A 19,768-nucleotide genomic window follows, 5' to 3' on the forward strand; every position below is an offset into this window, starting at 1 on the left:
ACCCTTGTTCTAAGCCACATTGTGTGGAATCTAGATGATACAGGTATTGTGATCGCTGCTCTAGACTTTGTTATTTAATTTGAATGCTCACAACTTTGCAATGGCCATCTCTTTTCACATTTATGGAAAAGGGACCTCAGTCTCAAAAATATTAAGTAGTTGACCAAAATTCACATGTTTGATAGAAAAGGGAGAGTTTGATTTGAATGTAAGCTGCTTCTGTATATCTTGTGTTGCTGGGGAATAATATGAAGAATCCAGTGTTGTATCATATAGTAGCTAAGTCATCTCAGCAAAGGAACACTGAGGATGTATCATCTTTCCAATTTGTAAAGCACATTTCCCCCACCCCCTCAGTTGCCATGCATCATTAGAATGATTACTGACCAAGGGAAGCAAGATTCTACATCCAGTTTCTCCACTCATTGCATGGCATCCAGGTGCCTTCCAGGAAGATATTAAGCTTTTAAAGCTCATTTAGCTCATGTGTTAAAATAGGCATTAAAGACATTAGAAAGACAATGATCCATAAACATCTCATGTTTTTATGCATCCATTTGTTAACAGTCAATTTGCTTTAGACTATCTTTTTAAGCAGCCACTAGTCTGTCTGTTTGTCATGCTGTGGTGGCTTGTGTGCTTCTGTGATGCTGGAAATTGTGCCACTGGTATTTGAAATGCCATCAGGGTCACCCATTGTGGGCAGGTTTCAGTGAAACTTCCTTATCAAGACAGATTAGAATGAAGGAAAGACATACTATGTATGAATAGTTAGTCACTGAAAACCTTAAGAATAACAATAGAACATTGTCAGATACAGTGCCAAAAGATGAAAACATTATGAATATCAGGGTAACAAAGTCAGATACAGTGCAGGAAGATGAGCCCCTCAAGTTGAAAGACACTCAAAATGTGACTGGGAAAGCCTGGCCTCCTCAAGGTAGAGTTGACCATAATGATGTGAATGGAGAAAAACTTTTGGGACCTCCATTTGTTAGTGAGGCACAGCTCAAAATGAGAATAAACAATTGCAAACATCTATTAATAATCAGAACATGGAATGTACAAAGTATAAATCTAGGAAAATTGGAAGTTATCAAAAATCAAGTGAAACATAAAGATTAATATCCAAGGCATTAATTAGTGAGCTAAAATGGACCTGGTATTGGCCATTTTGAATCAGACACTCATATGGGTTACTATGCCAGGAATGAAAGCCTGAAGAGGAATCATCATCAAAAAGAGCATTTCAAGATCCATATTGAATTACAGTTCTGTCTATGATAGGATAATACCCACATGCCTACAAGAAAGAACACTTAATACCACTATTATTCAATTGATTTCAAATTGATAAGTCAAAAATTGGTCAAACATGCAATCAAGAAGCATTGATAATTACTTGATTGGAATGCTAAAGTTGGAAACTAAGAGGAAGGATCCATAGTTGGAACATATGGCACTAGTGGTAGAAATGATGCCAGAGATCACATGATAGAATTTTTCAAGATCAATGAGTTATTGATTGCAATTTCTTTTTTAAACAGCATGAAACATGACTATACACATAAACCTCACCAAAATGAATACTGAGTAAGAACATGTAGTGGATCTTTGGGAGGAGATGATGAAGAAGCTCAATATTATCAGCCAAAACAAGTCTAGGGGCTGACTGTGGAATAGAACACCAACTTCTCATATCCAAGTTCAAGATGACGCTGAAGAAAATTGAAAAAAAAAAAAAATCTTTCAGGGCAAAAATATGATCTTCAACATATTGCATCTAAATTTAGAGACTTTATTGCATGCATTAGGCACTAATGATTGAAGACCAGAAGAACTGTGAGTTGATATTAAGAACATACAGAAAGAAAGCAAATAGTCATTTAAAAAGACAGGAAAGAATGAAAAGACAAAAATGGATGATAAAAGAGACTCTGAAACTGGCCTTTCAGTGAAGAGATGCTAATGTGATGGAAAAAATGAGGAAATAAGAGTTGAGCAGAAAATTTCAAAAGACAGCTCTAGAAGACAAAGTAAAGTGTTATAATGAAATGCATAAAGACTCAAAATTAGAAAACCAAAAGGGAAGAAGCAGCTCAGCATTTCAGCTCAAGCTGAAAGAAATGAAGAAAAATTCAAGCTTTGACTTGCCATATTGAAGGGCTCATGGACAAAGTATCAAATGATGCAGTTATCATGGAAGGAAGATGGAAGGAATATTCAAAATGACTGCAACAAAAAGAAATGGTCAATGCTTAGTCATTTCAAGAGGTACCATATATACCTCTTGAATTGATAATTCTGAAGGAAGAAGCCCAAGCATCACTAAAGACATTGGCAAAAAACAAGAATCCAGGAATCAATGCAATGCAAATTGAATTATTTCAACAAACTTATGCTTCACTGGAAGCACTCATTCACGTATGCTTAGAAATTTGGAAGAGAGCTACCTGGTCAACTTATTCGAAGGGATACTTTTTGTGCCAGTTTCAAATAAAGGTGACTGAACAAAATGTGGAAATCATCTAGCAAATAGCATTAATTATGACATGCAGGTAAATGTATGCAAAAAATATTCAGAATGTTTGCAACAGTACATGACAGAGAACTGCCAGAAATTCAAGCTGGATTCAAAAGAGAATGTAGAACTAGGGATATCATTGCAGACATAAGATGGACCTTGAGTGACAATAGAGAATACCAGAAAGATGTTTATTTGTACTTTATTGACTATGAAAAGGCTTTCAACTGTGTAAATCATGACAAATTATGGAAAACATTGCAAAGAATGAATATTCCAGAATGTTTAATTGTGCTCATGATCAAGAGACACTTGTTAAACAGAACATTGGATTACTGAATGGTAATTATAGAAAGGTGTGAACTATATTGTATCCTCTCTCCATATATGTACAGTCTATATGCTAAGCAAATAATCCGAGAAACTGGATTATATGAAGAACAACATGGCTTCAGGATTGGAGAATTTTCATTATCAATATGCAGATGAGGCAACAACCATGCTTGCAGAAACACATATTAGTGAAGATCAAAGACTCAATCTTCAGTATGGATTACACCTCAATGTACAGAAAAGAAAAATCCTCATAACTGGACCATAATATTTGGAGAAAACATTGAAATTTTCAAAGACTTCATTTTAATTTTATACATAATCAACACGCATAGAAGCAGAATTCAAGAAATCAAAGGATGGATTGTACTAGGCAAATCTGCTTCACAATACTGCTTTAAAATGTTACAGAGCAAAGTATCAGTTTGGTGCACCTGATCTTTGGTTCTTATTGTTAGGTGCTATCAAGTTTGTACTGACTCATAGTGACTTTAAGCACAACAGCATGAAACATGCCTGGTCCTGGGCCAATCTCATCGTTGTTACTGTGCTTGAGCCCATTACTGCTGCCATGGTGCCAATCCATCTCTTTGGAGATATTTCTCTTTTTTGTTGAATCTCCAGGTCACCAATCATGATATACTTCACTAGGAATTGTTTCTTTCTGATAATATGTCCGAAGTATGAGTGATGAAGTCTATCCATCCCCACTGTACTTTTTTTCAGTACAAAATTGTGTGTTCTTCTAGGAATCACAGAACTTTTAAATATTCTTCACCAACACCTTGACTCAAATGCATCAATTCTTCTATGGTCTTCCTTGATCACTGTCCAAATTTCACATGCATATTAGACTTTGAAAACACCATGACTTGGGTCAGGTGCATCTTAGTTCTCAAACTGATGTCTTTGCTCTTCAACATTGCAAAGAGGTCTTTTGCAGCAAATTTCCTAATGTAATACGTTGTTTGATTTCTTAACTGCTACTTACATGAGTGTTGAAGCTTGATCCAAGCAAAATTATTTTTTCCATTTATATGGATGGTATTTACTGGCCCAGTGGTTAGGATTTTCATTTACTTTACATTGAAGTGCAACCCATACTGAGCACTGCCGTCTATGATCTTCATCAGTAAGTATTTTAAGTCCTTGTTGCTTTTAGCAAGCAAGGTTGTATCATCTGCATATCCTAGGTTTTTAGTGAGTCTTCCTTAAATCCTGATGTCATGTTTTTATTCACATAATCCATCTTTTTGGACTATTTGCTCAGATACAGATTGAATAATTATGGTGAAAGAATGCAACCCTGCCTCTTGGTTTATGTGCAGGCTATTCATGAGCATATTAAGCATTCTGGAATACTCATGCTCAGAAATGTTGTCCACATTGTCATGATACACACAATCAAAAGCCTTTGCGTAGTTAATAAACTCCAGCTAAATATCTTTCTGGCATTCTCTGCTTTCAGTAAAGGTCCATCTTACATCAGTACTGATACTCTTGTCCCACATCCTCATGTGAATTCAGGTGGAACCTGTCAATGTACTGTTGCAGTCATTTTTTAATTATGTTTAACAAAATTTTAATTGTGTGGGATATAAATGATACTGGTCAATGATTTTCACATTCCATTGATTCATTTCTCTTTGAAATGGGCATAGATATGGTCAGGTTGTTGTCTTCCAAAGTTCTTGGCATAGATCAGTGATTGCCTCCAATGCTAAATCAGTTTGTTGAAATATTTCAATTTGTATTCCATCAATTCCCGAACCCTTGTTCTTTGCCAGAGCCTTGAGTGCACCTTGGACTTCTTCTTTTAGTACCATTGGCTCTCGATCATATGCCACTGTTTGAAATGATTGAATATCAGCCATTTCTTCTAGGAACAGTGACTCTATATATTCCTTCCCTCTTCTTTTCATGTTTTCTTCATCATTCACTATTTTGTCCACCTGCATCATTCACTATTTTGCCCATTGTTGTTGATAAGTGCCGTTGACTCAGTTCTGATTCACAGCAACCCTGAGTAGGGTTTCTGAAGAGCAGCTGGTGAGTTTGAACTGCTGACCTTGTGGTACAAAACACCCTTGAAGTCCAGTGCTTAGCCTATGGCACCACACCAGGAATCCCACAGATTCCTTCAATATTGCAATTTGAGACTGAAATTGTTTCTTCATTTAATTCATCTTGAGAAATGCTGAGATTGTTCTTCCCTTTTGATTTTCTAACTCTACATCTTTGCATATCTCATTATTATAGTTTACTATGTCTTCTTGAGCTGTCCTTTGACATTTCCTGTTCAGCTCATACATCCTCATTTCTCCCATTTGCATTAGCATCTCTACACTGGACTGCAAGTTCCAGAGTCTCTTCTGACATCCATTTTAGTCTTTTCTTTCTTTCCTGTCTTCTTAATGACCTTTTACTTTCTTTCTGTTTGATGTTCTTGATGTCATCCCACAATTCTTCTGGTATTTGGTCATTAGTGTCTAATGCATAAAATCTGTTCTTGATATGATCCATAAATTCAATTTGGATATGTTCAAAGTCATATTTTAGCCTATGTGTACTTGTTTTAATTTCCTTCAGCTTTGCCTGAACTTGTATATGAGCTCCTTGGCCTTGTTTTGGCTGATCATATGAGTTTTTACACTATTTCATAGATGTAACTAATTTTATTTCTGTGTATTCCATCTTGTGAGGTGTAAGTGTATAGTGATTTTTTTATGTTTTTTAAAAAGGTGTTTACAATGAAGAAGTCATTGGTCCTACAAAATTCTATCATGTGATCATTAGCATCATTTCTGTCAACAAGGCTGTATTTTCCATCTACTGATCCTTCCTCTTTGTTTCCAACCTTTACATTGATTTTTTTTTAATCAATACACATTGATTTTTGATCAATTTCAGATGGAAAATTTTGGTAGAATTCTTAATTTCGTCATCACCGACTTTAATGATTGGTGTGTAAATTTGAATACTTTTTGTATCAACTGGCTTTCTTTGTGGGTGCATGGATATTATCCTATCACAGATAGCATTATACTACAAGATAGATCTGGAAATGTTTTGATGATGAATGTGACACCATTCCTCTTCAATCTGTCATTCTCGGCATAGTAGACTATGTGATTGTCAGATTCAAAATGGCTGATATCAACCTATTTCAGCTCACTAATGCCGAGTATATTGATGTTTATGCATTCCTTTTATTTTTGATAACTTCCAATTTTCCTAGATTCTTCCTTTGTACAGTCTATGTTCTGATTATTAACCAATGTTTACAAATGTTTCTCTTTATTTTTAGTTAAGCACCATTAGCAAATATAGGTCTAACAGCTTCATTCCATTTGCTTCATCACAGTCAGCTCTACTTTGAGGAGACAGCTCTTCCCTAACTATATTTTTTGTGTTTTCCAACTTGAAGTGTTTATCTTCCAGCACTATATCTGACAATATTCTGGTTCTCTTCATTATGTTTCAATATTCAATATTCTGGTGCTAACAGTGTTCCACTGCTATTCACAAAGTGTTCAGTGACTAAGTATTCTGAAGTAGTCTGTTTTTCCTTATTCCTATTCTGGAAGCTCTGCTGAAACTTGTCCACTATGGGGGTCTCTGCTGGTATTTACAATAGCCATGGCATAGCTTCCAAAATCACAGCAACACGCAAGCCACGACAGTACAATAAAATGGCAGGTAGCCTGACATTAGCTATGTTACTTTCAATAGCCAGATATACATGTAAAATTTGGAAAATGAATATGGAAAATCATAGAAGAATAGATGTATTTGAATTATATGATGTCGGAGAAGAATATTAAAAGTACTGTGGACTGCCAAAAGAACAAACAGATTTGTTTTGGAAGAAGTACAATTAGAGTGATCTTTGGTTGTGAGAATGGAGAAACTTTGTCTCTCATACTTCAGATATGTTATCAGAACAGACCAGTTCCTTGAAAAGGACATCATGTTTGGTAAAATGAAGGGTTGATAAAAAGAGATGAAGACCCCAACAAGATGGACTGACACAGTAGCTACAACAGTGGTCTTATGCTTAACAACAATTGTGAAGATGGCACAAGACTGGAAAGTGTTTCTTTCTGTTATGCATAGAATTGCTATGAGTTGGAACTGACTCAATGACACCTAAAAAGAAAGCCAAAATCTTTTTAAGATTATGTGTTTAACAAAAGGCCTTGGAAAAGCAAAAATAGTAACTCCTAAAGCAAATTTGTTTAATTCTGGCATAATAAAGATAGGGAATCTCCCTCCATTTATTGGAGCAGATTTGTTTACAATCCAAGTTAATCAATTGCCCAGAATGAAAGGTAGAAGGTTTTCTGGGAGCCCCTCATTAAGACCAGAATCTCGTAATGTCAAGTTTTCTCTCCTATAATACTTCTCCACTATATGTACAAAGCAGAACTTGGTACAAACTTGGCAAAACTTGGACCACATCGTGTTTCCAATGGTTCAGGAAACTGAAAGTGATATATGATGCTACTTTGACAGCTGATTTTGCTATGCATAATAAACTGCATCTCTTATCTATGAACCAGAAGCCACGTGTTTTTCTGCTAGTACATATGTCAGATAACTTGTTAAGTTGATCGGCTATTAGACCCTTCACAGTTCTTGATCTAATGGTTTGATAGCATGCCCTAATGTGGCTAATTCATGAAGTTATACAAAATAAAATGAGATAAAATATTTAAAAATGTTTATAAAATCAGAGACTACCAAAGCTCTGCTTGTCTTCTATAGCAAATATTGTTGGCAGGAGATGTTATTCTACTGAGAACTGTGTTTCCTCATACTCCATATTAGCCCCTGATCTGACAAATGGATTGGGAGTAGATGTGCCTCTTATGAGCCAAAATTGTTAAGAAGTAGTTATGACTTCCCCATAGCCTCTCTTTTTCTTTATTGACTGAATATAGGTGACACTGATAACGTAGTAGAGGGATGCCCCACAAGATGGAATATACTTGGTTTCTTGAATCACTTTGTAGAAATCTGTATAATCACAAATGCACACATTGGACTATAATGTGAATGATAAAATAATTTCTAGTGTATTAAACCACTTAGAATTCAGGCTTTACATAATATATCATCAAATATTACCTGAATTAATAAAGGTAACATGGAAAAATAATATGAATTGCTTTTTATATGACCACTGTTATGTTAGCCAGTATCACATTCACTATGTCACTTAACCATTGAGAAATTCCCAATGTTAATTTTTAAATTTTTACAGATGAGGGACCAGAAACTTAGAGAAGTATTTGTTTGTTTGTTTTCCCTAAGATCACAGCTAGTAAGAGACTATGGCATGTTTTGAAACCAGATCTATTTGACTCAAGAAATGAAAACTCCCATTTCCTTATAAATTGTTTCATTGTTGTTGTTGTTAAGTGTCATCCAGTCAATTCTGACTCATGGTGACCCTGTGTGGGGTTTCTGAGGAGTATCCGGTGGGAGTGAACCACTGACTCTGTGGTTCCAGTTCAGTGCTAATCCTAAAGAGCCACATCAAAAGTCCAACTATTCCATTAAAGACAAATAAATCTAGATCAAGCCCAGTGTGCCAGGGCTAACTGAGAAAAACAGCCAGTGATCTCCAACATTTACCCTGACTCTCATCTTTAATTCTGTCTTAATCTGCTGATCCATAAGTCAATCTGGAAGATACTCAGACTGTGACCACGGAAGAGCTGCCTCCTCAAAGTAGAGTTGACCAGCGAAAAAGGGGAAAAGTGGGATTGGTACAGTGGCAACAACAATGGGCTCAAGCATAGCACAAATTTTGAAGTTGTTACAGAACTGGGCAGTGTTTTGTTCTGTTGTATATGGAGTAGCTATGAGTAGAAACCAACTCAGGCACCTAACTACAAACTACTACAACAACAGATAAAATGGTCAGAGAGTTGTTGTTACGAAATCTTTACATTAGAGAGAATACCAATGCCAGAGATTAAATGAGATAATTTAAGATGGATGATGCTCCAGACATCTGGTAGAAATCAGCAAAAATCTCTGGGAAAAGATAACAGCATCTGAGGCATTGATATATTTCTACACACACACACAAAAAAAAATTCCCCTTTTTCTCTGGTCAACTCTACTTTGAGGAGGCAGCTCTTCCACAGTCATAGTCTGAGTGCCTTCCAAATTGAGAGGCTCATCTTTCAGCACTATATCAGATGATATTCTGGTGCTATTCATAATGCTTCAGTACTCAATGTTCTGTAGCTATCTGTCAGTGTTCCATGGCTATTCATAAGGTTCTCAATGGCTAAATATTTGAAAGTAGCCCGTATCTTCTTCTTCCTAGTCTGACCAACTGAAACCTCTCTCTCATAAGTGACCCTGATGGCATTTAAAATACTAGTTGCATAACTTCCATCATTACAGCAGCATGCAAGTCACCACAGTATGACAAATGCACAGACAAGAGGTGGGCCTAGTCTATCTCTAATCCCTTCTTGAACAGTGGTGCTTCCCTGAGGGCTGGCCATGCTCTTCTAGATCTACTTTGTATCCTAGCCCTCTGATTAGGCACAGAAAGCAATGAATGTGGGAAGCCCTACCTTCCACCCAGCATTTCTCAGATCTCTGCTTGCTAACACAACTATGACTCACTTCTTTACAAATCAAGCATAGCGAGTGATAAGGGTTTTATGAAAGTATTTCCAAGTCATTTCACATTGCCTGTTTTGCAGTATAATGTCAGGCTCTTAAAGAAGGCAATATAAATTTTTAAGCCCAGTAGTAAAGTATAAGTTACCACATAATAGAACACTTAAATTATTGAGGGGATAACATCATCTGGAGTTTTCTCACAGGAGTACTTGTTGAAGAGCTATGTGTGCTCACTGCAACCCTTGAAAGCAATAATGAGATCTAAACTCTGTGTTTTTCAAAAACTGGCAAAGAAAATGTTTTGTTTTTCTAAACTGGAAATAATGTTTTTTTGGTCTATTCTACCATAAGGGAAACTGTTACAAACTGGTCACCAAGACTTTCACTTCTTTCCTCTCTCACCTCACACCCAGACTACTGTTACGTATGTATTAAAATGGTCATAAAGGCTTGTGGCTTATCTTAGTACTTGGGGAATGTACTAACTTTTCCCAAAGACACCAATAAGATGAATTAAAAACTATACAACAAAATGAACATATATTTTGTTGGGATTAAGTACTCAGAATGATTTCTAAGTGAATAATGCTTTATTTCAATTATATTCATTATGGACAAAGCTCCATGATGGAACTGGAATAAGTGGCAAGAAAATAAATCTCTGGCCCTCACAGAACTTATTTCCTAGTAGGAGAAGTAAGCCTTCACATTAGCATAATTTAAATATTACCTATACTTTAGTTCTTTCTTTTCCATAAAAGTCAAGCTTCTTGAAAATCATTTCTTCATTTTGATCTTATTTTTTCACCCACCTGACACTCTACTATTCCCCTGATATTGCCTTAACCAAGTTCATTAAGACTTTATAGTTGCCAAAATCAATAGATGCTTTTCATCATTATTTACTTGTACTTTTTCTTATTTTTTTTAATATAGCTTTAAGAAATCTTTACATTAGAGAGAATACCAATGCCAGAGATTAAATGAGATAATTTAGGATGGCTGATGCTCCAGACATCTGGTAGAAATCAGCAAAAATCTTTGGGAGAAGATAACAGCATCTGAGGTATTGACATATTTCTACAAAAAAATTTTTCAAGAATACCTGTAACATAATCAAAGATAACAAACTCATGATCAGACAAAACAGCATGTATTAGAGACCAGCCAAAGCAACAGACCTACATAAACAAAAGGTACTGATATTCTCATAGTTTTTTGCTATATTATATAGTCAGATAAAATATAACATATACACTTTTTCTCAGATACCTGGAAATCACAAAAAATGGCATTACAAATTTGAAAGATAACCAAATGCAAGTTTGCATGACTAACAGTTAAATTTTAATAATAAATATAAAATAACCACATAGAAGCTCAGTGGAATGGAAGGCAGCTCATAAGAAAATATTCAGAATAAATACAATGAGAATAATGGATGGGGAAAATAAAAGAACATAGGATAAAGGGATGAAGATAAAAGGAGTAAGTTGAGTTTTAGAAGGAGAATAAATAGGTAAAATTAAAAATAATAATGTAATAAAATTCTCTAAAACAAATGTAAGACAGCAAACCATATTTAAGAAATAGAAAAAACTCAAACAGAATAAGTAAGAAAATCAATATACAAACAAAATAAACAAGCAGTATATATGCATGGTGTGGTGCTGTGGGTTAATGAGCTAGACTGAAAAGTCAGTTGGATCTGCAAGTTTGGTGGTTCAAGCTTACCATCTGCTCCTTAGAAACCCTATACAGGGCCACTATGGGTCAGAACTTACTTGATGGCACTTAACAACTATATATATCATAGTAAAAAATTTGACTTATATTACAGATGCAAATCTGGCATTCTATAGCCAGAAAAAATATCCTGTATGAATAAAAGTAAAATCAACATTTTTTTTTAGGTCAATGAAAATAGAAAACAAATTTCCACCAGGAAATTAGAGTCAATACTAAAGGATATTCTATAGAGTATTTTTCAGGGAGAAAGAACATTGTATCAGATACAAGTATGCATATGTAAAGAAACTAAGTACAAGAGATATAATATATAGGTTGATATTATAAATAAATATTGAGAAAGCAATAATAATGCCTTAAAAAATTGCTATTTAGTTTAAGATTCTGACTCTTAGCCACCCTATAGCACAGAGTAGAACATTTATAGGAACATCTTTCTCTACAACAATTTTCTCCTGTAGAACCACTGGTGGATTTGAACTGTTGACTTTTCAATTAGCAGTCATGCACTTAACCACTGTACTACTAAGTCTGATAGTAATGCTTTGCTTTTGTCATTCTAAATATATAATAATTTTTTAAATTAAAATTATAGCAAAAAGTCAGAAAGAAGATGAACTTGAAGTATTATAATAAAAATTTATCAAAAGTGACAAAAGAAGAAATAGAAAATCTGAATAATCCTATTATGATTAATGATATGAATCCACACAAAAAACTCTGCCAAGAAAAATTCAGGCTCATATGACTTCTCCATAAAATGCTACAAAAATTTTATTTTTAAACCTTACTGAAATCATCCATGATAAATAGAGACAATATTCACTCATTAGTTTTCTGAATTCAGCATTACTTTGACAACAAAATCTTACAATGGTATTGCTAAAAGGAAGCATTAAGGATTAATGTCACTCAAGAACTTGTATTTTTGAAATGTTCATGTTATGGATTGAATTGTGTCCACCAAAAGTTAGGTTGAAGTCCTAATCCTTGTACTTGAGGATGTTAAGGAATATTTGTTTTCTTTTGCTATGTTAGTTAGCCATAACATGGTTATCAGGGTCTTAAACGTAATCACTTCAAAGACGTGTCTTATGAATAGAACTGAAAAGACCCAGAAACACATAATGTAGGAATGCAGACAACATGGAGAATGACCTACCCAAGGATTGTTGATAGTCACCAAAAATTAGAAGTCAGACTTACAGAAACAAATGACATGACTAAGACTCTCACTTACACTTTTAGCCTTCCAAACTGTGAGAAAATAAATTTCTGCTCTCCAAGTTACCTACCTGTGATATTTCTGTTAGGATAGTACCAGGCACCTGAGACAATCTAATTGGACATGATGTGTTACTCTTTTTGATATGTTACAGAGTTTACTTTATTCATATTTTGTTTAGTATTTTACATACATACTTATGGCAAAGGTTGAACATTTGAGATTGTCCCCTTTGAGATTGTACAAGAGGACACCTTTTACATCTTCACAGCTTCTATTTAACATCTAGAAGAAGTCTGGTCAGCACAATAAAGCAAAAAGAAGAAATAATTGTTAAAAGTACTGAAAACAAGGAAATAAAACTCATAATTTGCTAATGAAATAACTTTATGTAGTAATTCTAAAATAAGTTACAGATGAATCATTCAAGTTAAGAGGGGTCTAACAAGGCATTTAACTATAAGCTAATAAAAGAAAGGGAATTATTGTTTTATAAACTGTTAAAAGGAAAATTGGTTGCTATGGGTTGAAACTGACTTGACAGCACATAATAGCAACAGCATTGTGTAATGAGAGATTTCTAGGAGTAAATCTAATCAAAGATGTGCAAAATTTTAGTATTTAAAATGGAAGAGAAATTAACAAAAACTGAAGTAAATGAAGATGAGTTTTATGTCCGTGATTGGAAAACTCAATATAACAAAGTATCAATTCTCTCCAAATTTAATGTGTATGTGTTCAGAATTATTCTATTTATATAAGACAGTAAAGAGCAAAAATAGTCAAAATATCCTTGAAACAAAAGTAAGCGAATTCCTACAAAGTATAATGACTTGTGTTAAAGCTACAGTAATAAAAATAAACACAAAACTAGGTATGGTCAACTCCAACTCATGGTGCCTCCTTTTGTGTCACATTAGGTTTTTTAATGAAGTAGATATATTTCCAAGTCTTTCTTCCAAAGGCAGCTTCGGGTAGACTCAAAATGCCAACTTGAGTGACCAGTTGCATCACCCTCAGTGACAGAAATCTCATTTATCATGTGAGAGACCTGGGTTAGATTCTTAGCCAATGCGCCTCAAACCCAGCCACCATTCATCTATCAGTGGAAGCTTGTGTGCTACTATGATGTTCAACAGGCTTCAACAGAGCTTCCAGTCTATGAAAGACTAAGAGAAATAACTTCATGATCTATTTCTTAAAAACTAGCTAATGAAAATCCTATGGATCAAAATAGACAAATCCCATTGTGCATGAGGCCACAGTGAGTAAGAAACTGACTCAATGGCAGCTAGCAACAATAACAATTAAGGTACCAAAATACTATTTAAAGAACAAAAACACCATCAAGTTTCTGGAATAGAATAGGGTGCTCAGAAAGATAAATGCACATTTTTCTAAGAATAATGAATGTATAGTATTGCAACTGTTGGCTATCTAAAAGTTGAAACCTGTCTCAAGCAATACGCAAAAAATCAACTCCATGTTCGTTGCAGACATAAAGGTGAACAGTTAAAACCACTGAATTTCTTGGAGTAATTTAAAAGTATATTTTCACATCTTTGGTGTAGTTAACCTTTTTAAACCAAATACAAAAAGCATCAAATATAAGGGGAGAAATGGAACAATAAAATGAAGATCTTTTCATCAATAATCACCATAGACAGAAGGTTTATCCAGAATATATAAATATCTACAAAGCCATAAGAGAAAGGCTTAGAGTACACTGGAAAAATGGGCAAGGTAATATAACAAATATTTCACAAAAGGGGATATCCCTATTACCACTGAGTTGATTCTGACTCAAAGTGAGCCTGTATAGGGTTTCTGAGGCTGTAAATCTTTATGGAATAAAAAATTTTCATATTATTCCTATAGAGCACTTGGTGGGTTTGGACTGCCAACTTTATTCTATAGCACTACCTGGGATAATCAATTAATATGCTGATAAAAAATGTTATACTTTAATATCTATTAGGAGCATACTGAAATACAATAACCCTACACATGCATTTTTTGGCATTTTGGTGACTCTTGTGTTACTGTGACATTGGAAGCGATGATACCAGAATTCTAAATAACAGCAGGGTCAACCATAGTGGATAGGTTTCAGTGGAATTTTGAGACTTACACTGAGTAGGAAGAAGGAGAGGCAAATCACTTCTAAATGGTTAACAACTGAAAACCCTATGAACAGTAGCAGAACACTGTGAGATATAGTACTGGAAGATGAGCCACTCAGGTTGGCAGATACTCGAAGTATGACTGGGTAAAGGGCTGTCTCCTTAAAATAGAAATTACCGTAATTAAGTGAATAGAGCAAAGCTTTCAGTATCTTCATTTGCAACTCAAAATGAGAAAAAAAAGCTATAAACATCTATTAATAATCAGAACGTGGAATTTATGAAGTATGAAGATAGGAAAATTAAATATGGTTAAAAAATGAAATAGAATGCATAAAAATCAGTATCATAAGTATTAGTGAGCTGAAATACACTGGTATTGGACATTTTGAATTGGACAGTCATATGATTTGCATTGCAAAGAATGACAAATTGAAAAGGAATGGCATCACATTCATCATCAAAAAGAGCATTTGAAGATCTGTCTTGAAGTACAATGTTAACTGGGATGAGATAATAACCATACACCTATAAGGAAGCCAGTTAATATAACTACTATTCAATATTATTCAAACATGCACATCAACCACTAAAGTTGATGATGAACTGAAGAATTATACCAACTTCTTCAGTCTGAAATTGATCAAACATGTGATCAATATGCATTGATAATTGTTGGTGATTGGGACATGAAAGAAACAAAGAGGAAAGATCCATAGATGGAAAATATGTCCTTGTGATAAAAATGATGCTGGAGATCACATGATATAAATTTTCAAGATCAATGACGTATTCATTACAGATACCTTTTCTCAATAACATAAAAAATTACTATGCACTTGACCAGAAATCCTACTGTGGCACTGGGGGTTAATGTGTTGGATGAAATTGGGTTGAACTGCAAGAAGCTTACCAGAGGTTCCTCAGAAACCTCACACAGTGTTGCAATGAATTGAAACCGACTCAATGGCAATTAACAATAACTACCACCAATGTCAAGGAGCTCTGGTAGTGCAGTGGTTATGAATCAGGCTGCGAACCTTAAGGTCAGCAGTTCGAAACTACCATCTGTTCCATGGGAGAAAGATGAGGCTTTCTGCTCCCATAAAGATTTACAGCCTTGGAAACCCTATGCAGGGTCACTATGAGTCGGAACCGACTCCACGGCACATCACCACCACCACACCACCACCACCACCACTCATCTGTCAGTTTGTCATATGGTGGTGGCTTGTGAGTTGCTGTGATTCTGGAAGCTATGCTATTGGCTATTTTAAATACCAGCAGGGTCACACATCATGGACAGATTTCTGATGCGCTTCAAGACAAAGACATACTAGGAGAGATGAACTGCTTCTAAATATTTAGTCACTAAAAACGTTATGAACAGCAGAGAAACACTGTCAGATATAGTGCCGGAAAATGAGCCTCTCATGTTGGAAGATACTCAAAATGCAATTGGGGAAGAGCTGCCTCCTCAAGGTTGAGTTGACCTTGATGATGTGAACGGAGTAAAGCCCGTGGGAGAAAAGCCCTCGGGACCTTCATTGGCTGATGGGGCATAACTCAAAATGAAGAGAAATAGCTGTAAACATCCATTGAAAATCAGAACATAGAATGTACGAAGTATGAATCTGGGAAGATTGGAAGTTGTCAAAAATGAAATGGAACACATAAACATCAATATTTTAGGCATTAGTGAGCTGAAATGGACTGATATTGGCCATTTTCAATCTGACAACCACATGGTTTACTATGCCGGGAATGACATATTCAAGAGGAATGGTGTTGCATTCATTGTCAAAAAGAACATATCCAGATCAGTCATGAGGTACAATGCTGTCTGTGATAAGATAATATCCACGTGCCTACAGAGAAGCCCAGGTAGTGTAGTGGTTATGAATAGGGCTGTGAACTGCAAGGTCAGCAGTTTGAAACTACCCGCTGTTCCACGGGGATAAGATGAGGCTTTCTGCTCCCGTAAAGATTTACAGCCTTGGAAACCCTTTACAGGGTCGCTATGAGTCAGAACTGACGCCACGGCACATAACAACAACAACAACAACAGAGAAGTCCAGTTAATACCACTCATTCAAATTTATGCACCAACCTCTAAAGCCAGTGAAGACTAAATAGAAGAATTCTACCAACTTCTTCAATCTGAAATTGATCAAGCTTGCAATCAAGATGTATTGATCATTACTGATGATTGGAATGCAAAGTTTGGGAAAAAAAGAGAAAGGATCAATAGTTGGAAAATATGGCCTTGGTGATAGAAATGATGCTGGAGATCACATGATAGAATCCTGCAAAATCAACGATTTATTCATTTCAAATACCTTCTTTATACAGCATAAGAGATGGTTATACACCTGACCTCACCACATAGAATACAGAGAAATCACACTGACTGCATCTGTGGAAAGAGACGGTGGAAAAGCGCCATATCATCAGACAACACAAGACCAGGGGCAGATTGCAGAACAGATCATCAATTGCTCATATGCAAATTTAGACTGAAGCTAAAGAAAATGAAAACAAGTCCACGAGAGCTTGAGAAATACTGAGCATGTTCTTCCTTTTTGTTTTCTAACTCCAGATCTTTGCTCATTTTGTTAAAATATTTGGCTTTATCTTCTTGAGCTGATCTTTTTTGTGCATTCCCTTGACATAGCAATTATATTTAAAACTATTTACCCAATAGAAATATCTACCAAATGATAAATAAAATCTTGTTCATTATTATTAATAGCTGAAAACTGGAAACAACACAAATGTCTGCTAGCAATAAATGGATATGAATACTGCACTCATGATAAAACAAGTAGTTACAGCAATGCATAGCAGCATGGTTACATCTATCAAATGTTATGTTGAAGATGAAACATTAAGCATTAAAGAATATACCTGTTGTCTTTCCATTCATATAAATTTATAACAATGTTGCTGTTTTCAAGTGCTGTCAAGTCGGTTATGACACATAGCAACTCTATGTGGTTTCCAGGAGCAGCTGGTGAATTTGAACTGCTGACCTTCTGGTTCAAGCTGACCTTGAGGTCAAGTGCTCAAAATTAAATTATAGTGACTAAAAATGTATCACTGGGTGCTAAAATACAAATAAAAACAAGGACAAGGTCACCATAAAATCAAGATAGTGGTTCTGTTAGGAAGGAGGCATAGGGCTGTGGTTAGCAAGAGCTATTCAGAGAAGTACCTAGGAATCTGGAAATACTCTATTTTTGACATGGGTGGTAACATTTGCATGTTTGATTTATAATAGCTCATTTATTTATACATTTATTTTTATGTACTTTTATGTGTGTTATAGTTTGCAAAAAAAGTTAAAAATATCTGTGTCTTCAGAATTTTCCTGACCTTCAGATTTAGGCATCTAAATGCCTGATGGTATCCCCACTAGTATAATTTATTTCACTGATATTTCAGATTCAGCATGCCTCACATTGAATTTGTCTTAGTCTCCTAAATCTGCTCTGCCTGCTGAATTCCTCAAATGGGTGAATGCTGCTATCATCAGCACAGTCGCCAAGTCAGGAATTAGGATATCATTGTTTACGCTTTAATAACTGCATTCAAAAAATTTCTGTTGATTTTACCCCTTAATATCTTTTGAACTTATTCCCTCATGTCCATTTCTTGCCACTGTCTTTGTGCAATTCACTATGATATCTATATGTAAATTTTGTAACTTCAGCATTGCTTTTCTTGTCTTCCTCCATTCTATTATTTCTGACGTACTAGTCTGATCATCTCCACCCCCTCATTAAATTTGTACTAGTTTATTCCAGGTTATGGAGCTCTGGTATTGCACTGTACGATAAGCACTGGACTGCTATCCTCTAGATCAGTGGTCCAAACTCACCAGCTGCTCCTCAGAAACCCAATGAAAGGTTGTTATGAGTTGAAATCAACTTCCTGGCACTTGAGCCACTGACATGGTGGTTAGTAGTCCAGGGTTTATTTTACAGTGCAACACCAAGACTGTTTATTGCTGTTGTTTGTTGTTAAGTGCTGTCAAGTCACTTCCGACTCATAGCAACCCCATATAGGGTTTTCTAGGAGCAGCTGGTGGGTTTGAACTGCTGACCTTGTAGTTTGCAGACTAGTAATGATCCTACAGCGATATTGGCAGACTAATCGTGCTCTTTTATAGATTATGCTTCTGAAACATGATCTTATTTATTGAAGTTTTTTGTTTGTTGAATGCTGTCAAATCTTTTTTTCTGCACATAGCATAAGGATTTTAGACTGTAATATTTATGGGAGGAGACCACCCCCCCCCCTTTTTTTTCTCCCACAGAGCTGTGGATAAGTTTGAACACCACCTGTCAGCAAAACACTTAACTCTTGTACCAGCAGGGCATCATTATTGAAGGTGTTGTTAGGTGCCATCGAATACATTCTGAACCGTAGTGACAACAGAACAATATCATCTTGCACCATCATCACAATCCTTGCTCTGTTTAACCCATTGTTACACCCATTGTGTCATTCCATCTCTTGAGTATCCCCCTCCCTTTCCACAGACTCGACTCACCTACACATTGAAAGTGTAGTGAATAAAAATACAAAGCAGTGGCAGCAATTGCCCTTTTATTCCTAAATCCCACTTTTTCTCTTGTACTATTTTTCCAGTTTATTTTGCATGCATCTCACCTTAACTTAATCTTCCAGAGTGTAGTTTTCTTACAGCACATTGTACATACCTCCACATAGTTTCATAATAATCTACTATTAACTTCAGAAACAGTGTAGATACTCTGTAGGTGTGTAATGAATATTTCTGATTGAAAGCTCAGAGCAGGAAGTGTTACTTTTTGTGAGAATATTCAAGAGACATCATTGTCCATGTACCCTATGACTTGAAAGCTGATATAACATGCAAAATGGAGAAAATGTCACAAACATCAATGCAGAGACAGGATTACAAGTGCTCTTACAGGGAAGAATGAGTTGCTCATTATATGCTTAGGCTTTGTGTTGGAAGATTGATTTTTTAAAGCAAATCTGCTGTGTCTGCAGTTAGGTTAGTCAACATTCAATTTGACCAGAACCTGATAGGACACATTATTTTCCATTGATTATTTTTATTCAATGCATGACAAAGAGACCACATTCCTGAATTGGATGCAAAATCATAAATAT

Source organism: Chrysochloris asiatica, unplaced genomic scaffold, assembly GCF_000296735.1.
Source record: "Chrysochloris asiatica unplaced genomic scaffold, ChrAsi1.0 scaffold00131, whole genome shotgun sequence".
Classification (NCBI taxonomy): Eukaryota; Metazoa; Chordata; class Mammalia; order Afrosoricida; family Chrysochloridae; genus Chrysochloris; species Chrysochloris asiatica.